The sequence below is a fragment of the Capricornis sumatraensis genome, chromosome 22 (assembly GCF_032405125.1).
Source record: "Capricornis sumatraensis isolate serow.1 chromosome 22, serow.2, whole genome shotgun sequence".
NCBI lineage: Eukaryota > Metazoa > Chordata > Mammalia > Artiodactyla > Bovidae > Capricornis > Capricornis sumatraensis.
The window spans coordinates 24,879,009-24,903,266 of record NC_091090.1 but is presented as its reverse complement, the minus strand read 5'-3'; the positions used below and the strand labels follow the sequence as shown (position 1 = coordinate 24,903,266).

Genomic DNA, 24,258 nt, shown 5'->3' with positions numbered 1-24,258 from the left:
TTTCAAGTGTAGAGCCAGGTGAGGGTACCCTGTAAGAAAACATAGGTGGAAAAGAATGCTGGGACCAGGGACCAGGCTAAATTTAGAGGGTAAATAGAGGAAGAAAGGCCACCAATGGGATGGAGAGGAAGGAGGAGAGACCCTTGGGTAGGAAGAAGATCTGAAGACTGGATGCCACAGAAGCCTGAACAAAATGGGGTTTCAAGGAGGAGGGAACAGCCAACTCTGTGACATGCTGGGTCAAGGACGATAAAAACAGCAAATGCACCAGTGACCGTGAAGACGTGGAAATGAGGGTGACTGTCGTGGGGGCCACTAGCGCAGCGCCAGGGAAGGAAGGTGGATTGGACTGACGCAGAGGTCAGAGAAGAGACACGAGGAAGTGGAGAGAAGCGTCGGTGTTTTCAACTCTTCGGTCAAGAGTTGCTGTGAAAGGAGCAGAAAGATATTGCAGTCAGTGAGGAAGGATGTCAAAGCAAGGCTTTTCAAGAGAGATTCTGGAGCATGTTTGTGTGCTTCTGGGACTGATCAGTGCTGAGCATGAAAGAGGAAATGGGCCTCAGAGCCAAGAGAAGAAAGAGGCAGGGAAGAGCAGGGCTGAGTCATCCTCTTACACCAGACAGAGGGATGATTTTAATGAATAAGCTGTTTGTCAGCCATCAGGCACAGTTAAGAACTGCTCTCTGAAATATTCCCCTCTTTCCATGGTTCTCCACTTCTCTCTAACCCCACTACCCTCTTTAAAAAATTTTTTTTATTAAGGTATAGTTGATTTACAGTGTTGGGCTTGTTTCAGGTATACCGCAAAGGGAATCAGGTGTCTGTATATCCACTCTTTTTAAGACTCTTCTTCCATGGAGGTTATTATGGAGTATTGTGTAAAGTTCCCTGTGCTGTGCAGTAGGTTCCTAGTAGTCATCTATTTGATATATAATAGTATGCATATGTCAGTGCCGGTCTCCTAGTTCATCTGTCCTCCCTTATCCCCCATTGCCCTCTTGCTATCTCTGTGAATGAAAGTCGCTCAGCTGAGTCCAACTCTTGGTGACCCCATGGACTATGCAGTTCAAGGAATTCTCCAGGCCAGAATACTGGAGTGGGTAACCTTTCCCTTCTCCAGGGGATCTTCCCAACCCAGGGATCAAACCTAGGTCTTCCGCATTGCAGGCGGATTCTTTACCAGCTGAGACACTAGGTCATTTCCATATTAAAGCCTCATTGATGACTTAAACTAATTCAGGCTTATATGCAGCTCAATGGAAATGGACAACATGTCCACCTTTCAAAGGCATTTGAGTCAGAGCAGAGGTTGTCCTTTTGCTTAAAGCAAATTGTCTCTGAAAGTATAAGTTTAGGAATTAGGGGCAGGAGGACATAGGTTTTTTCTGTTGCTTCTCAAATCCTCCCGCAGAGGTCTATACTGCTAATGTCACCTGGCACCCTATTTTTCAGATCACCATGGTGCCCTTCACTACACTTCCGATTCAGCTATATCCTAATATGATAGCAAGAACCATTTAACATTCTTTCTTGAAAGAATATAAGCACTGAAAAAATTGGGATGATTTATTTACAGCTTCATTTCTGGTACTAGTTAAATTGTGGACCAATCATCATAAAGAAAAAAGATTAACACAAGGTTAACACTGTCTCTGTCTACTCAGGAATCATCACTCTATTTTGGGCATTAGGCTTTGGGATCAATCCCTTACCTGTACCTGGAGAATTGTCACGATTTAGGTGAGACAAAAATGTATCTGAGTATCTGGAGAGGATCGGGGCATGCTCCAGGGCACAATGTTGAGAGTCCCACCTGGGAAGACGGAAGATCGTGATTCTAACTCTGTCTCTGACACTAATGGGCTCTATGAACTTGGTGAAGCCTCTCAATTCCTCTAACATGGTCCCTGGGAAGAATGATCCCTAGGCCACCTTGGCTCTAAAATCCTTTGATTCTGATTTTTCTCCTATCACGGATGACTCTTCAGCTCCTATTTGTCTGGTGGTTTTGGCATCATGGCTATTCACTCATCAGCTTGATAAATTTGGAGTTAGTTATTTCTCCAGTCAAAGGCAAAAACAGGGGAATCTCTGTTTTGGTGTCAGAGAAAGTGCTGAGGCCATGAAAACAATAAAGAGCCCTGGTGTCTGCACCAGGAAGGCACCTTAGGGGAATGGAGACTTGCAGCCCCAAACTATGGTCTGCTAGATGTTAGCAGGTTCCCTCACTGCTGCTGGAGGTATGTGAAACCTGCTGACACAGGCATCTGCACCCAGGACACACAATAGAAAAGCAGAAGTTATAAGAGGAGTGACCGCCCAGTGTTCATGAGCAAAGAAATCTGCACACTTGAGACCAAATGCAACTTCCTTCAAAATAGCTTCCTTCCCAGACCAAGACAAAAGGGCATACCCATGTCCCCCAGTACTCAGCTTTTCTCCATGATACTCACATGGCAGGGGGAGGAGGAGTCAACGACAAGTGCAGTCAGTCCGTAAGTCTGACATCATCTGCATCACGACTGGAGCATGTGGGTGATATATGTCACATCATGGGCATCAGTGAGCTCTTTTTGCTATGTGGTATGTCACCTCTAAGAGCTAAAGGTGGAATCTGAGGGCTAGACATGGTTCCAGGCCATTGCTGGTAAACCCTTCATAAGAAAAGGTCGAGAGACAAGGTCAACAAAATGCAAGAGAAGGCTGTTGATGGCACCTCTATGGAGCTGTCTCCTGAATCTGCCTCCATTTCCCCTCTATGCTGTCTCTACCTCTTTCAAGAAAAGGCAGGAAAGGTAGTCTTGGCAGTGATCCAAAACAGGGCTTTGCTTGGAGGGTACTTTGGATTTCTAGCCAAAGTTGATGCCATCACTGGAGACGTAAGGTGGGTAGAATATGGCTGTCAACTGTATCCAATTGGTCCAAAAGATGGAAAGCTTTACAGCAAAGCTTCTACAGGAAAGCTACTACAGCAAAATAAGTCTCTGAAAGATATGCACACCAAGAATGCGTAATAAATCTGCCCATTGGTGGAACGTGTCTAGTAACAGCAAGTGCAAATAAAACCTAAAAGGCCACAGCTGAGCATAAATATGAACAAGTCCAATTAGCAGAGACTCTGCCAAGATATACACATGAAAGATAAGAATGAGCCCATTTGTATACTATAAAACTGCCCAGTTATTTGTCGGTTCCTTCCTTGTGTAAGGACAAGTCAGTGCCAGAAGGGAATTTTCCTGGCCTCACTATAGTAAATACCAAAAGAGAGTGGACCCTGGGCCACATTGGGTCAAGAGGGTTACCAACATCTGGTTGTGAATTAAAAGGGAAAAAAAAGGCTACTCCATCCAAATGTGGAAGTATGTTTTGCAAGTGGAGGCTTCATGGACTTTTGTATACCCTTCTGCTGGGTATATACTAATATTGTGGCTTTCTTAACTTTGCTTGCATGTTAAACTTTCAAATACACTTCTTTGATGAACCAAATAGACATCTCTGCCCTCAGGGAGCTCGCACAGTAGTGGAGGATCGGAAGGTGGAGACAACCAGTAAAATATTAATAAATAAGTATATTGAGGGAGGAGCCTGGTAGGCTACAGTCCACGGGGTCACAAAGAGTCGGACACGACTGAGTGACTTCACTTTCACTTTCAAGTACATTAAAGTGTATTGGACGGCTTTCCAGGTGACGCTAGTGGTAAAGAACCCACCTGCCAATGCAGAAGACATAAGAGCCCTGGGTTTGATCCCTGGATTGGGAAGAGCCCCTGGAGGAGGGCATAGAAAACCACCATAGTATTCTAGCCTGGAGAATCCCCATGGACAGAGAAGCCTGGTGGGATACAGTCCATGGGGTAGAGAAGAGTGGGACATGACTGATGTGACTTGGCACACGTGCACAGTGTATTAGAAGTGATATATGATATGGAAAAAATTCATCACAGAAGGGGGTTCGAAGGGCTGAAATGTGACATATGGTGGTCAGGGAAGCCCTCACTAAGGAAACAGTGTTTGGAGCAAGGTAGGAATGAGGTGAGGGAGTGAGACAGGAGGATATCTGAGCTAAGAGCATCCAAGCAGAGGGAACAGCCAGTGCCAAGACTCTGGGATGGAACATGGTGGCTCACAGGGAGGCCAGCACAGCTGGAGCAACATGGAAAGAAGAAGAGGAATTAAGTGAGGTATAGTCTGTTCGTTTCCAAGGCAAACCGTTCAATATCACAGTAATCCAAGTCTATGCCCCAACCAGTAATGCTGAAGAAGCTGAATTTGAATGGTTCTATGAAGACCTACAAGACCTTTTAGAACTAATACCCCCAAAATATGTCCTTTTCATTATAGAGGACTGGAATGCAAAAGTAGGAAGTCAAGAAACACCTGGAGTAACAGGCAAATTTGGCCTTGGAATACGGAATGAAGCAGGGCAAAGACTAATAGAGTTTAGCCAAGAGAACGCACTGGTCATAGCAAACACCCTTTTCTAACCACACAAGAGAAGACTCTACACATGGACATCAGCAGATGGTCAACACTGAAATCAGATTGATTATATTCTTTGCAGCCAAAGATGGAGAAGCTCTATACAGTCAACAAAAACAAGACCAGGAGCTGACTGTGGCTCAGATCATGAAATTCTTATTGTCAAATTCAAACTTAAATTGAAGAAAGTAAGGAAAACCGCTAGACCATTCAGATATGACCTAAATCAAATCCCTTATGATTATAGAGTGGAAGTGAGAAATAGATTTAAGGGGCTAGATTGAGTGCCTGATGAACTATGGAATGAGGTTCGTGACATTGTACAGGAGACAGGGATCAAGACCATCCCCATGGAAAAGAAATGCAAAAAAATCAAAATGGCTGCCTGAGGAGGCCTTGCAAATAGCTAGCTGTGAAAAGAAGAGAAGCACAAAGCAAAGGAAAGATATAAACATCTGAATGCAGAGTTCCAAAGAATAGCAAGGAGAGATAAGAAAGCCTTCCTCCGTGATCAGTGCAAAGAAAGAGGAAAACAAGAGAATGGGAAAGACTAGAGATCTCTTCAAGAAAATTAGAGATACCAAGGGAAAATTTCATGCAAAGATGGGCTCGATAAAGGACAGAAATGGTATGGACCTAACAGAAGCAGAAGATATTAAGAAGAGGTGGCAAGAATACACAGAAGAACTGTACAAGAAAGATCTTCACTTCCAAGATAATCATGATGGTGTGATCACTGACCTAGAGCCAGACACCCTGGAATGTGAAGTCAAGTGGGCCTTAGAAAGCATCACTACAAACAAAGCTAGTGGAGGTGATGGAATTCCACTGGAGCTATTTCAAACCCTGAAAGATGATGTTGTGAAAGTGCTGCACTCAATATGACAGCAAATTTGGAAAACTTAGTAGTGGCCACAGGACTGGAAAAGGTCAGTTTTCATTCCAATCCCCAAGGAAGGCAATGCCAAAGAATGCTCAAACTACCGCACAATTGCACTCATCTCACATGCTAGTAAAGTAATGCTCAAAATTCTCCAAGCCAGGCTTCAGCAATCCAGTAACCGTGAACTTCCTGATGTTCAAGCTGGTTTTAGAAAAGGCAGAGGAACCAGAGATCAAATTGCCAACATCCGCTGAATCATCAAAAAGCAAGAGAGTTCCAGGAAAACATCTATTTCTGTTTTATTGACTATGCCAAAGCCTTTGACTGTGTGGATCACAATAAACTGGAAAATTCTGAAAGAGATGGGAATACCAGACCACCTAACCTGCCTCTTGAGAAACCTATATGCAGGTCAGGAAGCAACAGTTAGAACTGGACATGGAACAACAGACTGGTTCCAAATAGGAAAAGGAGTACATCAAGGCTGTATATTGTCACCCTGCTTATTTAACTTAAATGCAGAGTACATCATGAGAAACACTGGGCTGGAAGAAGCACAAGCTGGAATCAAGATTGCCAGGAGAAATATCAGTAATCTCAGATATGCAGATGACACCAACCTTATGGCAGAGAGTGAAGAGGAGCTAAAGAGCCTCTTGATGAAAGTGAAAGAAGAGAGTGAAAAGGTTGGCTTAAAGCTCAACATTCAGATAACTAAGATCATGGCATCCAGTCCCATTACTTCATGGGAAGTAGATGGGGAAAAGTAGAAACAGTGTCAGACTTTATTTTTTTGGGCTCCAAAATCACTGCAGATGGTGACTGCAGCCATGAAATTAAAAGATGCTTACTCCTTGGAAGAAAAGTTATGACCAACCTAGAGAGCATATTCAAAAGCAGAGACATTGCTTTGCCAACAAAGGTTCATCTAGTCGACTATGGTTTTTCCTGTGGTCATGTATGGATGTGAGAGTTGGACTGTGAAGAAGGCTAAGCCCGAAGAATTGATGCTTTTGAACTGTGGTGTTGGAGAAGACTCTTGAGTGTCCCTTGGACTGCAAGGAGATCCAACCAGTCCATTTTGAAGGAGATCAGCCCTGGGATTTCTTTGGAGGGAATAATGCTGAATCTGAAACTCCAGTACTTTGGCCACCTCATGCGAAGAGTTGACTTATTGGAAAAGCCTCTGATGCTGGGAGGGATTGGGGGCAGGAGTCGAAGGGGACAACAGAGGATGAGATGGGTGGATGGCATCACTGAGTCGATGGGCATGAGTTTGAGTGAACTCTGGGAGTTGGTGATGGACAGGGAGGCCTGGTGTGCTGCGATTCATGGGGTTGCAGAGTCGGACACGACTGAGCCACTGAACTGAACTGATACACATGTTCGGGGCTTCCCTGATGGCTCAGCAGGTAAAGAATTCACCTTCAGTGCAGGAGACACAGGAGATGCGGATTCAGTCCCTGGATCAGGAAGATCCCCCAGAGGAAGGACATGGTGACCCACTCCAGTATTCTTGCCTGGAGAATCCCACAGACTGAAGAGCCTGGTGGGCTGCAGTCCAAAGGGTCACAAAGAGTCAGACACAACCGAGAGACTGAGCACACACATGCATACACATAGTCATTCTTTTTCAGACTTTTTTCTCAAATAGGTTATAATAGACTATTGAGTAGAGGTCCCTGTGCTATGCAGTAAGTGCTTGCTGGTTATCTATTTTATATATAGCAGTGTGTGTGTATTAATGACTCCTAATTTATCCCTCCCCCCACATGTCCCCTTTGGCAACCAAATTTTTGGTTTTCGAAATATGAGAGTTTGTTTCTGTTCTGTAAATAAGTTAATTTATATCATTCTTAAAATTAGGTTCCACACATGAATGATATCATGTATTTGCTTTTGTCTGGCTTACTTCACTTACTATGATAATTTATAGGTCCGTCCAAGTTGCTGCAGGTGGCATTATTTCATTGTTTTTTATGGCTGAGTTGTATTCTACTGTATATAGGTACTATATCTTCTTAATCCATTCATCTGTTGATGGACATTTAGGTTGGTTCCCTGTCTTGGCTACTTGTAAATAGTGTTGCTAAGAACAGTGGGGTGCATTATCTTTTCACATTATGGTTTTCTTTGGATGTATATCCAGAAGTGGGATTGCTAGATCACGGGGTAGTCCTTTTGTTTTCTTTTCTGAATTACCTAGAACGTGCCAACACGGAACAAGGATCTGGGCATACAATACATAAGATAAGGCCCAGCCCTCAAGGCACTTACAGTCAATGCATTAAAATGATCATTTGAGTATAGTGTGGTACCTGCAGAAAGACACATACCTCCTCATTTGAGGTCAGTGAGAAAAAATACTTGACTCAGCCTGGGAGGACTGGGAAGATCTTTGGAAGAAATAACATCTGCTGCTTAACTGAAGACTAAAAATTAGCCAGATGAAGAAGGGGGAAGCATGACACAGCCTGGAATGTTCCGGAAAGACACATTTACTTGGTGCTTACATTTCTGCCTGAGCAAATAGCTCTGTCTCCAGTGAGGCTAACCCCTCAAGTCCTAAGTGATGCCTCATACTAACACAAATATTGATAACATGACTAGTTGAATTAGTTACTCAGGCTACACCATCACGGTCAGGCAGAAGTCTGGTTTCAACTTGCCACCAACTCCAGCATCTTAGAACTCAGACAAGGGCTCTTTCCCAGTGAACAGCAGCTGTAGCTGGGAAAGGGCAAAGTCTTCCCATCAGCACTGGCCTCTGGGTTGCAGCCGAGACCATATGGTGGTTCCATCTTTTATTGGTCTTTGTTTTCATTGTGAAGAGAGTGCCACAAGCACGGAGTGTTCCTAGCAACAAACAGGACAGCGGGTGAGAGAGGAATTGCTCCTCAGGGAGGCAAACGGACAGCCACCTTGACAACGCCCAGTCTGATGTCAGAGTTGACAGCGCCCCACAACCTGAGGCAAACAGGAAAAAGACAGTATTTTCAAAGTGTGAACCCAGGATCTGACTCTGACAGCAGGGTGTTTTTTAAGGCAAGAGGTATCCAAGTCAAGGTCCCCCACATTGTCACTCTTTCTTTATTGAAGGACAATTTCTTTACATGCTGTGTCAATGTCTGCTGTACAACAAAGAGAATCAGTTATATAGATACATATATCCCCTCCCTCTTGGACCTCCCTCCCACCTTCGCCCCCCTCCCTATCACCCTAGATGATGACCTAGAGGGGGTCATCACAGAGCACTGGGTTGAGCTCCCTGTTTTGTATAACAGCTTCCCACTAGCTATCTGTTTTACACTTGTACACATGAGGCTTCCCTGATAGCTCAGTAGATAAAGAATCCTCCTGCAATGCAGGAGACCCTGGTTCAATTCCTGGCTCGGGAAGATCCCCTAGACAACGGACAGCCTACCCCCTCCAGTATCCTTGGGCTTCCCTGGTGGCTCAGATGGTAAAGAACCTGCCTGGAAAGCAGGAGACCTGGGTTTGATCCCTGGAGGAGGGCATGGCAACCCACTCCAGGATTGTTGCCTGGAGAATCCCCATGGACAGAGCAGCGTGGCGGGCTGGAGTCCATACGGTAGCGCAGAGCCTGACCCGACTGAAGCGACTAGGCAGCAGTGTATATATGTCATTCCTAATCTCCCAATTCATCACACTCTCCCTTTCCCACCCTGTGTCCACACGTCCATTACTCTGAGTCTCTATTCCTGCCCTGCAAATAAGCTTGTCTCTATCATTTTTTTTCTTTTAGATTCCACATACACGTGCTAATATATCTCTCTCTTTCTGATTTACTTCATTCTGTATGACAGACTCTAGGTCCACCCACATCTCTACGAATGACCTCTTTTCTGAAGGTCTTCGAGCTTTCCTCTCCTGGACTGGGTAAACTCCCCTATCAGACATTCAATCCTCCCTTGCAATTACTTTCCAAAGCTCTCAGCCTGCAACATTCTTTTAGTGACCGCCCCCCCTTTTTTTGGAGTATAATTGCTTTACAATGTTGTGTTAGTTTCTACTGAACAACTAAGTGGATCAGCTATATGTGTACATACATCCCCTTTTTCTTGACCCTCCCTTTCACCACCACCCCCAATTCCATCCATCCAGGTCATTACAGAGCACTGAGCTGAGCTCCCCATGCTATACAACTGGCTTTCCTCCTATGTTTTCTCCATTCCTTCCAGTACAGCAGGTGTCATTCATCTACACTTATACTAATCCATTCAAGCTACCCCCAAAGGAACCAAATCTCATGACAGAGACAAGAAGATATATTTTGGAGGCATCTTCAAAGTGCCAGTCTGTGTGGAACCAGAGGCAAAGCTAGCAGAAAGCAACAGCAAAGGCAGTACCAAATCCCTCCATGTTATTACAACAAAAATCTCTTTCCTGCAGAAATAACATTTTTGTTGTTGTTCAGTTACTAAGTCGTGTTCGACTATTTGTGACCCCACGGACTGTAGGCTCCTCTGTCCTCCACTATCTTCCAGAGCTTGCTCAAATTCATGTCCATGGAATTGATGATGCTATAATAACAATAGCAATAGCCAACACTTAACACATGCTTACTAAGTGCCAGGCACTTTCATAAGCATTTTTACAGGTGTGGAACTCATTCAGTCTTCCCTAAAACCCTGAGGTAGTTCTTATTATTACTCTGATTTTGCAGATGAGAAAACTGAGGCACAGAAAGATGAAATAACCAAGTAAGTTTCTGAGGGGCTATGAGTGGGCAGATCTGGTGTCCACACGATTCACCCCAAGTTACTCTGGGTTTTCAAGACCCAGGTGTTTTTTACTACCTATACTTAATATTATAGGTTTTTAGTGTAAAAATGAATCTGGAATATCTTTGTCCATTTTGTATAGGAAAAGTCAATATGCAAATATTTAGCACAAGAAATTTGGAATACAGTAGACCTTTGAACAACATAGGTTTAAGGGTAATCACTTCTTCACAGCTGAAAATCTGCACATAACTTTACAATTGTTACTCTGTATCCTGGTCCCACATACAAGGAGTCAACCAAGCAACTGTGGGTCATGTCACACAGTGCCTTGAGAACCCCATGAACAGTATGAAAAGGCAAAATGATAGGATACCAAAAGAGGAACTCCCCAGGTCATTAGGTGCCCAATATGCTACTGGAGATCAGTGGAGAAATAACTCCAGAAAGAATGAAGGGATGGAGCCAAAGCAAAAACAATACCCAGCTGTGGATGTGACTGGTGATAGAAGCAAGATCCAATGCTGTAAAGAGCAATATTGCATAGGAACCTGGAATGTCAGGTCCATGAATCAAGGCAAACTGGAAGTGGTCAAACAAGAGATGGCAAGGGTGAACATCGACATTCTAGGAATCAGCAAACTAAAATGGACTGGAATGGGTGAATTTAACTCAGATGACCATTATATCTACTACTGCGGGCAGGAATCCCTCAGAAGAAATGGAGTAGCTAACATGCTCAACAAAAGAGTCTGAAATGCAGTACTTGGATGCAATCTCAAAAACAACAGAATGATCTCTGTTCGTCTCCAAGGCAAGCCATTCAATATCACAGTTATCCAAGTCTATGCCCCAACCAGTAACGCTAAAGAAACTGAAGTTGAATGGTTTTATGAAGACCTACAAGACCTTTTAGAACTAACACCCAAAAAAGATGTCCTTTTCATTATAGGGGACTGGAATGCAAAAGTAGGAAGTCAAGAAACACTAGGAGTAACAGGCAAATTTGGCCTTGGAATGCAGAATGAAGCAGGGCAAAGACTAATAGAGTTTTGCAAAGAAAATGCACTGGTCATAGCAAACACCCTCTTCCAACAACACAAGAGAAGACTCTACACATGGACATCACCAGATGGTCAACATCGAAATCAGATTGATTATATACTTTGTAGCCAAAGATGGAGAAGCTCTATACAGTCAACAAAAACAAGACCAGGAGCTGACTGTGGCTCAGATCATAAACTCCTTATTCCCAAATTCAGACTCAAATTGAAGAAAGTAGGGTAAACTGCTAGACCATTCAGGTATGACCTAAATCAAATCCCTTATGATTATACAGTGGAAGTGAGAAATAGATTTAAGGGCCTAGATCTGATAGATAGAGTGCCTGATGAACTATGGAATGAGGTTCGTGACATTGTACAGGAGACAGGGATCAAGACCATCCCCACGGAAAAGAAATGCAAAAAAGCAAAATGGCTGTCTGGGGAGGCCTTACAAATAGCTGTGAAAAGAAGAGAGGTGAAAAGCAAAGGAGAAAAGGAAAGATATAGGCATCTGAATGCAGAGTTCCAAAGAATAGCAAGAAGAGATAAGAAAGCCTTCTTCAGCGATCAATGCAAAGAAATAGAGGAAGAAAACAGAATGGGAAAGAGTAGAGATCTCTTCAAGAAAATTAGAGATACCAAGGGAACATTTCATGCAAAGATGGGCTCGATAAAGGACAGAAATGGTATGGACCTAACAGAAGCAGAAGATGTTAAGAAGAGGTGGCAAGAATACACAGAAGAACTGTACAAAAAAGATCTTCACTTCCAAGATAATCATGATGGTGTGATCACTCATCTAGAGCCAGACATCCTGGAATGTGAAGTCAAGTGGGCCTTAGACAGCATCACTTCAAACAAAGCTAGTGGAGGTGATGGAATTCCAGTTGAGCTGTTTCAAATCCTGAAAGATGATGCTGTGAAAGTGCTACACTCAATATGCCAGCAGATTTGGAAAACTCAGCAGTGGCTACAGTACTGGAAAAGGTCAGTTTTCATTCTAATCCCCAAGAAAGGCAATGCCAAAGAATGCTCAAACTACCGCACAATTGCATTCATCTCACATGCTAGTAAAGTAATGCTCAAAATTCTCCAAGCCAGGCTTCAGCAATACATGAACCATGAACTTCCTGATGTTCAAGCTGGTTTTAGAAAAGGCAGAGGAACCAGAGATCAAATTGCCAACATCCGCTGGATCATGGAAAAAGCAAGAGTTCCAGAAAAACATCTATTTCTGTTTTTGACTATGCCAAAGCCTTTGACTGTGTGGATCACAGTAAACTGTGGAAAATTCTGAAAGAGATGGGAATACCAGACCACCTGACCTGCCTCTTGAGAAATCTGTATGCAGGTCAGGAAGCAACAGTTAGAACTGGACATGGAACAACAGACTGGTTCCAAATAGGAAAAGGAGTACATCAAGGCTGTATATTGTCACCCTGCTTATTTAACTTCTATATAGAGTACATTATGAGAAATGCTGGACTGGAAGAAACACAAGCTGGAATCAAGATTGCTGGGAGAAATATCAATAACCTCAGATATGCAGATGACACCACCCTTATGGCGGAAAGTGAAGAGGAACTAAAAAGCCTCTTGATGAAAGTGAAAGAGGAAAGCGAAAATATTGGCTTAAAGCTCAACATTCAGAAAACGAAGATCATGGCATCTGGTCCCATCACTTCATGGGAAATAGATGGGGAAACAGTAGAAACAGTGTCAGACTTTATTTTTGGGGGCTCCAAAATCACTGCAGATGGTGACTGCAGCCATGAAATTAAAAGACGCTTACTCCTTGGAAGAAAAGTTATGACCAACCTAGATAGCATATTCAAAAGCAGAGACATTACTTTGCCGACTAATGTCTGTCTAGTGAAGGCCATGGTTTTTCCTGTGGTCATGTATGGATGTGAGAGTTGGACTGTGAAGAAAGCTGAGTACCGAAGAATTGATGCTTTTGAACTGTGGTGTTGGAGAAGACTCTTGAGAGTCCCTTGGACTGCAAGGAGATCCAACAAGTCCATTCTGAAGGAGATCAACCCTGGGATTTCTTTGGAAGGAATGATGCTGAAGCTGAAGCTCCAGTCCTTTGGCCACCTCATGCAAAGAGTTGACTCATTGGAAAAGACTCTGATGCTGGGAGGGATTGGGGGCAGGAGTCGAAGGGGACAACTGAGGATGAGATGGCTGGATGGCATCACTGACTCAATGGATGTGAGTCTGAGTGAACTCCGGGAGTTGGTGATGGACAGGCAGGCCTGGCGTGCTGTGATTCATGGGGTCACAAAGAGTCAGACACGGCTGAGCGACTGAACTGAACTGAACTGAACTGAAGTGAAGTGAAAAAAAAAATCGGCATGCAAGTAGACCCACACACATTATCCAATGATCAACTGTATTCTAAAATATGATTTAAGCTTTTTGATTCTGTCTAAGTGTCTTACTAAATTATTTATTGACCAAGGGTAGTATTTTATTTATTTTTTTATAGAATTATTTTTTAATTGAAGTATATTTGACTTACTGTGTCATGAGTGTTTTCTATAGAAAGAAAAGATTTATTTTTCATGATGATTCACCATTTTACTACAGGTAAGGCAATTAGTACTGGATTAAATAATAAGGCCCTTTATTGTGCCAGGGGGCTGAAGGGTAAAGAATCCGCCTGTCAGTGATCCCTGTGTTGGGAAGATCCCCTGGAGGAGAAAATGAAAACCTACTCTAATATTCTTGCCTGGGAAATTCTGTGGGTAGAGGAGCCTGGTGGGCTACAGTCCATGGGGTCACAAAAGAGTCTTACACGAGCATGCACACACATTGTGCCATTGATAGTAAACCCAGAGGTGACATACATCCACATCTGGCCACATGTCTAAGCATATCCCAGGGTCCAGCAAGGAAAATGACGTCCCTGTACTTTAAACCTATCACAGTGCACCCCTGAGTGCATAACCAGGCCCAGGCTGGCAGCAGAGAAGAGGTGAAGGGTCAGCTGTTGGGGGCACCACCACCATCTCCCATGCTGGTGTGGAATGGGCTGGAGAATACAATTGAGAATCAGTACCAAGAAGTAGAATAATAATGTTGACTTGGCCAAAAATTCATTTGGGTTCTTCCATAAGAGGTTACAGAAAAACTCGAACAAAATGTTTGCCAATCCAATATTTTGAAGGTTCATCCTCCTTTTGCCAGACACTTCACCCTTGTCCCCAGCCTGAATATGACAAGTAGTTGCTGACACGCCTACAGGATGGGAGCTCTGGCTGGAAGGGAAGGCTGGCCAGGAGGAAGGGAGATGATGTGGGACAGGGAAGATCCAATAGCTTGGAGGATTCGAGCCCAGGTATCCAGTTCTGGAGTTCATCCTCCATGCCAGGCTTTTATCAGAGCCTTCATAGCCTCAGCAGTATTATTATTCCACTTTCACACATAATAAAACTGAGTCTCAGTGAGGTCTCATCACGTCTCCAAGGCCCCATAAATAGGAATCAGTGGCCCTGTGGTTTGAATCCCTGCAGTCTGACTCTGGGGTCCTTGCACTGACACACTGTCCTGACATTAGGAGGGTATCTCTCAATGCAGTCTGGGGATGCCCTTTTTACTGGGGCACTTATAATGCAGATTCCTGGGCCCTAGGCCAGGGTCCATTCATCAGGCTTTTTGTGGGCAGGGCTTCAAAGTAGGAAGTTGAAGAGTATTCCACACAGAGAGATGTTTAAGAACAATGAGGTGACCATTTGTCACTTCCCATCTGTGTTCTGACCTTGGGCAAGTCACTGTTTCTCTCTGGATCTTGGTTTCCTTGTTTGTAAAATGAGGATGGATAGGTCACTTTCATCTCAAGAACTCTAATTCTAATTCATCTTCATTTTTTACTGCAGTATAATTGCTTCATCTAATTCATCTTTAAACCCAACAAATCAGCTACAGCCTGCCTTTTTTCCATGTATCTCCTTATCTTTAAACATTAGTGCTAACTGCGACAATAGATTAAATTACAGAATTTGTAATTTGATGCACAAATATTCACAGAGTTCCCCTGGAAAATCTGGAAGAACTACATACCTCTGAATGTGGTGTATTTGAAGGGCAACCCTCCCTAAAACCCAGGGCTAGGACCTAATGATTTCATTAGGTCTTCCCATGTTCAGGACTTTTAAAATCTCTGATTTCTTGGTGCTGCTAGAAATGATGCTGATTGATAATTTTAATTTTCCTTCTACTCTGAAAACACAGTCTCATTTAGTGGGCATCTTTCAAAGATTTAAACCAGGCATCCTACACTGGCCATAACCTCAACCCCATTTGCGGACTCTCCGGTTTCGTTTTCTGAAGTTTTTTCTCTGAAGAAAGGAAAGCAAGAATTAGGGGCTTTGGCCAAACAAGTCTGGCTACTCAGTGAATAGGTTTCCAGATAAGAAGGATCTGAAGGACTTCCCATGGGCGGGAGGGAAATAGCACACACCATCTGGGGAAGAGGACCAGGAAATCACTTCTTGTTTTCAAACAGCGGCCAGCCGTCGGGGATGGCTGTGTGAGGCTGGGAGGGCCACAGCAGGGAGGCACCGGTCAGAGAGGAGGCTGAGCTTGGCTCGGAGCTCCCAGTCCTGTCTGAGCCCTCCTCATGAGCCCAGCTTGGCTCGCCCTTCATCGAGCATGAGGCTGCGGGGCGAGTGGCCTCGTAGCAGAGAGCTGGAACTTTGTTAGACGTCTGATCAGAGCCGGAGCTGGCCTGGGGACAACGGTGCTGGGCAGGTAACAGGCATTTCTCCTACTGGGGTTTGTCTCTCTTGGTAGCAAGACCTCAGGGGCACCTAGGTCACTCTGAGGCTCCTTTTAAGGCACTTTTCAGTTACAATCCTCTTTTCTGTAGCTGTGACTTGCATGTTGCGAGCACAAAGCATGGCTGGCCAGGGGCATTGGGCGTGCGGCTGTTGGTCAAGTCGATGAGACTGTGTTTAGGAAGATGGAGTGTCAGGCAGTGAGCTGGGGTGCTTTTAGGATTTCCTCTATAATAAAAAAAGCTTTCCGTTTTCTATCTTTTTAATGAGTTTTCCCATCCCTGAGCCAGAAAACTACCATAGAGACCAGAAGGTTTGTGAATTGCTGGCTGTGGATCTCCACGCCAGGCAGCTGGGGAGGCTACCCTGCGTGTAGCAGGAGATGTGCAGATATTCTCACGTCCTAGGCAGTCTGGAAACGTAAAATGCAAGCTACCCACTTCCTCCCCCAACTACTGAATGGAAAGGGGTTTGCAAGTCAGCTCTGGGAAGGAGGTCAGATAAAGCACTGGGATCAAGAGCAGGCAGGCTTGCCTCAAGTGTTCTGGAAAGGAGGAGTTGCCCTATGGTGTGTGGTTTGCTTCAACTGTGTTTTCTCATACTTTGCAGAAACCCGGCTCATACCCCTTCACTGCAGCTCAGTTTTTCCCTTCATAAAGAGCTAATGTTTCTGGACTTTCATTTCTGAATGATGCACGTAATGCATGGTTATATTCTTACTATAACAGAATATGTCTCACAGTTTTTCAGACCCCACATGCCCCGTATGCATTAGTTTCCTTCCCTCCCCAATGTTATCCAGTCAATTGTTTGCCATCTATCTTACCAGTTAAGTGACTGATTTTTCTGTCTTCCCAGCTCTTAGGGAAAGCCAGGGCACTTAGGAATACAAATATTCTTTTTGTCAGATCCATGTATTGGTCTTTAACAATCCCTTCCCCTCACTGCAAAGAAAAAAATAATACATGGGGAATGTGAGCAGTTGTTTTAATATTTAGAAAAGCTTGAAATAGTTTTTTTTTTTTTTCATTTTTACCATTGTTATTTATATATTGGTTTTGGCTTGGACAATGCATAGTATTTGTAACAACCTCCCACGGATTAAATTCTAGATTTTTCAACTAGTAGTTTGGGATTCTCTCTTGAAGTCCATCAAAGGTATTTTGTTCTGGAAAATAAAAGAAGATTAACTGAATAGATGGGTGGATTTATGGATACATAAATGACAGCTAGCCAGCTAGATTAAGTAGTTGGCTCTAGGGAAATGGGGGGACAATGGGAGAGATTCCCTTTCTTAGTGAATAATAGATGAATTTAACATGTGGGTTCACTTTCTATTTCTTTTAGCTATCTGTAAAAAGGTGACCTTTAATTTTTTCCTTCTATTCATTATTATGAGACAAGTGAATTATAAATAAAATACTGTGAACAAATGAGTATGGGTCATGAAGAGAGGATTTGCAATGAAGTTACATGAGCAATGTCAAGTCTAAGAATAATCACAAATTACTTTTCAACTGCTATTAGGCATTTTCTTGCCCTTCCCAAGGTTTCTTTTCTCCAAACTAGAGGGCCAGTTGGCCCTGATTTTGGACATTCTCTGGTGCTTTCTTGATCATCTTGTTAAATTTGCCCATGTTGATTCTTTCTCTGGGTATTTTGATGAACATTTCACCCTGCTGCACAGTGCTAGCCCCTGACAGAGACCTCCTTCTCTTTCAACTCACTCATCACAGGTAAAGCAGGTAGTTTGTTCCCATTTTATGAAATACGAAACTGAGAGGCTCAGAATTCCAGGGGCACTGGAATGAGAAGAAGCCCAGATCTCTGCCTTTCCAACCAAGAGGCTGATAACATCATGAGAGTGAAAATCATACAGAGTAGAGAATGAATGTGATTGGCTGGATTCTATCAGTTTTGGAGCAACACGGGTTTCCAGTTGTGCTGGAAGTCTGTAGGTAGATTCAGCTATTGCCTGGTCCAGATTTGAGCACATTCTAACACCTGCCATTTATTGGCATCATCCTCAGCGACTTAGCAAAAGAAAATGGCGCCCAGGCACTTCCCTGGAACAACTGAGTGAGAATCTCTAGGGAAATCTCATGCTGTTTTGCTTGGTTGGTTTTGTTTGTAAATCTCCAAAGTGATTCTTTTACGCAGCGAAGGTTGAGAATTGAATCCAAACTGTAAGAGACAAAGTCTAAATAGTGAAGCAGAAGTAATACTGCTTCAGGTCGCTCAGAAGTTGGGGTCAGACATGCCAGCAGGGGTGAGCATCTTGTTTTAGGATCTGGCTGCGGCTGTTAATGAGTGGAATGCTGCCCCCAACACACACATCTGCAGGTGAGAATGAGGAGGCAACCCCAGCTCCCCAGACATGGCCCTATCTTTTGAGTTTCAACTGAAACCACCCCCTGGCTTCCATGCAGAGTCACTGGCTCCCTGTCGCTTGCAGAGTTTACAGAATCTGACGAAATGTTCCAGGTAAACAGGATGTGTTCTTCTGCTGCCAAATGACTATGGGTGGGAGGGGGTCATCCTTTTATTCAATGTCACTTTAACATGTGTCTCAATTCCCAGAAAAAGAAATACTAGTTATCTTTTGCCTGATCTGCCACTTTCTGGATTGATCTATATAGATGGGTAGAAAATAAATCAGAGTTGAGTTTTTGTTGTGTTGTTTTTCAGAGCTCTTTTTTTTTTTTTAATCAGAAAATGTGCCCCTAGAAAGCTTCCCTGCCAACATTCCTCACAGAATCCAAATTAGTATCGCTCATTGCTGTAATCTTTGTCTCTAAGTGGGGGCCCTCATAGGCTCAGGTCCCCCCATGTCAGGGACTTTCAACCCAGAGTAGCGGCTCTAGGAAGGCGTGTTGAGTTAAGTATCTGTGTTCACTGTGGGTACGCTATGAATTCACACGGCTCAGCATTTCAACTCACATTGCCTGATTGTGGTGATGATGGTTAAAATAACTGGAGTCTTGCCCGTTTCCTCAAAGATAATCACAAAAGTGAAACCTATAAAGTCACAGCTTAGTAGAAGCATCTATACTGATAGATGTGCAGAGAGCTGTGGAATTACAAAGACAGAGAATCCTTTCCTTTAACCAGTTTATACTCATAACTAGAGGCAAAGCACTGGTCCTGGGGATTTTAATAACAACAGGTAATGTTTACTGAGTACTTATTTTGTGCTAGGCACTGTGTTCAGTACTTTACAGAGGTGGTTAAGTCATGTAGTTATTTCAATAATCCCATGCCTCAGTTTCTATTATAATGCCTAATTTATAGACAAAAGGACACACAATTTTAACTAAGTTGCCCGAGGCACAGAAAGCTGGCAAGTAGGCAGTCTGACCAGTCCATATGCCTAATAACTATGCTGTGCTACAAAAACCACAATAGAGCTACAGAGAAATCCGCATGCCAGGGCCAGAGAAGCAGCCAAGGAGGGAGATGCGGTGTATTCCAAAGAAAGGCTAAGAGTTCAGATTTAGCAACAGAATTGGCTATTATTGTGTGACTTGGGGGGTGTGATTTAATTTACCCAAGTTTCAGTTCCTTCGTTGGCAAAATGGAGAAAACTGATAGTTCTAACAATATAGGGTTTAAGGATTAAAATGAGCCTGGCATATCAAGTACACCGTTTAGTCTAATGACCAGCATATAGCTGGTGGTGCTGGTTTAGTCGCTAAGTCATGTCCGACTCTTGGAACCCAAGGACTGTAGCCCGCCAGGCTCCCGGTCCATGGGATTCTCCAGGCAAGAATACTGGAGTGGATTGCCATTTCCTTCTCCAAGGGATCTTCCTGATCCAGGAATTGAACCCAGGTCTCCTGCATTGTAGGCAGATTCTTTCCCGACTGAGGGAAGCCTGGCATATAGCTAAAGCTTGATAAATGATAGCAATTCTTGTTGCTACTAAGGGAGTACAAAAGACCTGAAATAATGAGTAAATCTCAGAAGGGAGAAATGGGGCATTTCAGGTTGCCAAGAATAGTGTGAGAAGAAGTTAAGAGGTAGCAATCTCTTCAACCAATACTTAGTGTTAATATTTATGATGCATTTTGCAAAAAAAAAAAGGTACAATAAATGCTTGTGAGTAGGTCAGCCAGCCAGTTCTGTCTCCAAGCGGTACAGAAGAAAATTGTGTCAGAGCTGGGTTACATTCAGTTGTGGTGACCATGCTTGCCAGGTGAATTAGCCCAGATTTCCTCTGAGCATTTGAGAATGTTTAGAGTATCTGACATAATAGCAATATATGCTACATATAGAGTATGGCATAGTAGCAATAGATGACAAATAGTGTTCTAGGCAAATGAATTGGCAGATGGTATTGGATATTGGACAGGGAGGGAAAGAGGAAGGTTCAGGAGGTTGCTGCAGTCCTTCTGGTGATAATGCTTCTGAGGAGATGATACCATCCGCGCCAATATGGCGGCCGAGGGAAAGAAAATGCGGGCACTGGAGGTATTCACAAGACTGAGCGAATGGCTGAATTGCTCCTCCCATTCCTACCGTCAAGGCTTGTGACCCAGAATACCTGTGGGGTTGTGAGCCTGGGAACCTGGAGAAAGAAGCCAGCAGCTTGTAAATCTGGGAAGAGATGGGTTAGGAGAGAAGAGACACATTAGTTCTGGATGAGCTGAATTTAGACCCAGGTGGAAATAGTGCATTTGGGAAGATGTTAGAAAAGTGACTAAGGTGGAAATAAAGTTTGAGGGATTCTCATATAAATGGATAGTTAAAGCTGTACCCTAAGAGTGTCAAGAGAGATCAGCCAAGGACCCAGGGGAGGTTTGCAAGCCTACACTCAGTTGGTGTAGGATGAGGAGGACGGAATCATAGGAAGAGGGAAAGGAGAAAAGGCTGAAGTGAAGAGAGACCCCAAAGTGAAGTGAAGGAGAAAAAGGGGAAGGCATGAAGGAGGAGCAGCTAAGTGTCGTCAGAAGCCAACAAGAAATCAGGAAGGACGAGGATTAGCGAACATCACACTTTAGAAGATGCTTTTCATGATGAGATGAGGACAAAAGTCAGACTATCCAGATTAAGAAAATCTTGGAATGGCCATGATTCCCAGTGTGCTATATTTGGGGGGAGGGAATTTTAATCTGTAATATTTAATTAATATGTAATATTTAATCTGTAAGTTTTAATCTGTAGTTTTTTTCATTTTAAGTAGCACACACATCTTTTCTTCAAAATAGGCAAATAATTATTTCTATTGAAGTATAGTTGACTTACAATGTTGTGTTAGTTTTTGTTGTACAGCAAAATGATTCAGTTATACATATATATATTCTTTTCCATTATAAGTTATTACAAATTATTGAATATAGTTCCCTGTCATCCAGTATTCTTAAATTCTACCAAAATGCCTAGAGAGGAAAATAGAAATTTAAGAGAAGTGAAGTCATTGTCCAAGGACCCCATGCCTGATGTCAGGGAGATGGAGGAACTGGGAGGTGGGAAGGGAGGGAATACAAAGATCTAAGAGGGTCCTGCCAATTACTAAAATGTTGGAATAGTTTAAACCACGTGGTAAAGACATAAGTGCTACCCTGGGGCCCCTGGAGGGTCTGGAGTGTCGCCTCCAGTCTCTGCCCCCATCACTCAGTCGCTTGCCTTGGGCCCTTGGGCCCAGGGCCTCTGTTCTTGCAGTGACCAGAGATTGCTCTGATTGGCCCATTATCGTTGCTATTGGAAGACTCAGTATTATTTCAGATCTTACCTCATAAATAGTAGGACCACAAAACTGTAAGGCTTGGACCCATGCCCAAGCCCTTGGAGTCTCACAGCCAACCCCAGGGCCACCCTCCATGGCAGCTGAAAAACACCTCAGGCATTGTCTTGCCAGGGCTTAGGAAAACACTTCCACGTGGTAAATGAAAGTACCAAGATGGTTGAGACAAGAACAGAGTTAGGAACTTACTGGTTTCATGGAGATGGCAATCTCCTGCTCAAAGGTTTCAGGGAGATGGCAATCTCCTGTTGTAAAATCCTCCAGTGATTTACAACAAGAAGGATGAAAGGTTATCAACGCCACACACATGTGCGTGTGTTTTGGAAAACTTGACCCCATTGTGTACAAACAAATGTTCCTCTCTAATCTGATAGGACTGAGTTACCCTGACACAATGCTTCTCCTGAACCTTATTTTAAGGCAAAGGAAAATGAAACAGGAAAAAAAAAATTTTTTTCAAGGCAGTTCTTTTATTGGTATTGTGTTTCGTGTTTGTGTTAAATAAATATTTAGTTTATAGTTCTGCATGTGCAAGGGAGATTCATCTCATTAGATAAGGTCAGCAAAGGCAAGTCATCACCTCTTGCTGTTGAAAACACAGATTTGTGAAGGCAGGCTGTTAGAGGAGTCCTTGAGGGCTTTTAATCTGTACTTCTGCACTCCAGGAGGGAGGTTATTGATGCCATCCTGTCTTTATTGCAGTCTTGAGCAAAGAATAATATGCTTTTTGCTCAGTCACTAGTCATGTCTGACTCTTTGTGACCCCATGGACTGTAACTCACCATGCTCCTCTGTGGGATTTTCCAGCCAAGAACATTGGAGTGGGTTGCCATTTTCTTCTCCAGGGGATCTTCCTGACCCAGGGATAAAACTCGTGTCTCCTGCATCTCCTACATCTGCAGGTGGATTCTTTACCAACTGAGCCACCTGGGAAGCCCACGTGTGCGTGCTAAGTTGCTTCAGTCATGTCTGACTCTTGGCAACCCCATGGACTGTAGTCTACCAGGCTCCTGTGTCCCTGGGATTCTATAGGCAAGAATGCTGGAATGGATTGCCATGCCTCCTCCAGGGTATCTTTCCAACCCAGGGATTAAACCCAACTGTCTTGTGTATCCTGCATTGGCAGGCATGTTTTTTATCACTAGCACCACCTGGGAAGCCCATAAAGAATAATAATCTCAGTCAAATTTGCAAAGAAAGTCCTGAAATTTGCTACTACCATCCATCATCTGCATTGAGGAACTCTGCTTTGAATTATTCTCTAATAGTAGAATAATATATATGCATATTTATTTTTAGTCTCTCATCTAGTCTCTATTTTGATCAAAAGTACATGACTCAGGCATATATATATGTGTATATACAGAACAAAACATAAGAAGATATATCTTTGGCTTCTTTCAAAGAATACAATAACCTGTTCAGTTAGTCAGACGCAGGCCAAGATGCATGCTTGCCTTGTTAGTGTCCTAGCATACAATGCAATTCTTCTTTTGTTAAAAAGAAAGCCACGTATATAGCATCACCTTCTGTGCATGATCTGAAACCAGGAAGTTTACCTATGGGAAGAATTGCCACTCTTTCTCTTCTACTTTTTAACAAGATTTCTTGTGTTCTATGTACCTGACCTCCCGTTTATAGTTGAACAAAGCAGAGAATCTCCAACCAGGATGTAGTCATTTTCCTGAGCACTGAAGGGTGGGTAGAACTGAATATGCAGCAATAATGTTGAGGCAAAAGAGCAGGAAAAAAAAATGGAGATTCAGAAATCAGGTAAATCACAGGATTACTTTGGTTTTGCCAAACAGTGAAAAATAGTTTGAGCAAATAATTACTCTTACATCTCAAAGATTAATTTTCATATTTTTACCTTTGAATGGACAATGGAAAGATCTCTTGCACTATTTTATTTATTCATTTTACTTATTATTTAATTGTCAACAATCCATTTTGCAAACAAGTAAGCCAAGTTTCAGAAAGGCTAAAAAAAAAACTTTCAATTCAGGTTCGTATCTGAAGGCAAAGTCCCTGCTTCTCTATTCACTATTGCCTATGGGGCTGGTAGAGTCAGTGAATAAAACATCAACTGTGAAGGTTTGACCACAGTGTTTTTCTTTCAATGTTTATTTAAGTATCTGCTTGCATTTTCTGTCCCCCTCCCTTTTTTTCATAGTCTTTTTGTTGTTGTTGTTTTATTTTTATTTACTTATTTATCTTTAGGACATGCTATGTGGCTTGTGAAATCTTAGTTCCCCAGCCAGTTATCGAACCCCTGTACCCTGCTTTGGGAGCTCAGGGTCTTAACCACTGGACTGCCAGGGAAGTCCCAGACCACAGTCATAGTTTTAAAAGAAAAACTACTCCTAGCTCAAGATCTGTCTTGCCCTATTTTAAATGATGAAAAAGTTACCAGCTTTAGTCGTGAAAATGTGATAGATGCCAGATCTGAAAAATAAGATCCAGGTCATGGAGGGCCTCCAGCATCAGCAAACACCATTGTCTTTGTTCTGGAAGCAGTGAAGAGCTGAACAGAGGTAACAGGTGTGAAGAGTGCTTGCAGAAGGTCAATCTTGCATCTATG

General features: G+C 43.1%; 1 protein-coding gene across 5 annotated transcripts in view; it reads left to right on the top strand.

The window, feature by feature from the left end:
• ADGRF5 (adhesion G protein-coupled receptor F5) overlaps positions 1 to 24,258 on the top strand; it is a 113,102-nt gene that overhangs the window by 23,822 nt on the left and 65,022 nt on the right. The window contains exon 1 of one of the 5 annotated variants that reach the window (XM_068961036.1): positions 15,790 to 15,908. The exons of the other annotated variants lie outside the window; for them this stretch is intronic. The gene's annotated coding sequence lies outside the window, so the exon portion shown is untranslated. Of the gene's footprint in view, positions 1 to 15,789; positions 15,909 to 24,258 lie in introns of those variants that run through there. 5 annotated transcript variants of the gene reach the window in all.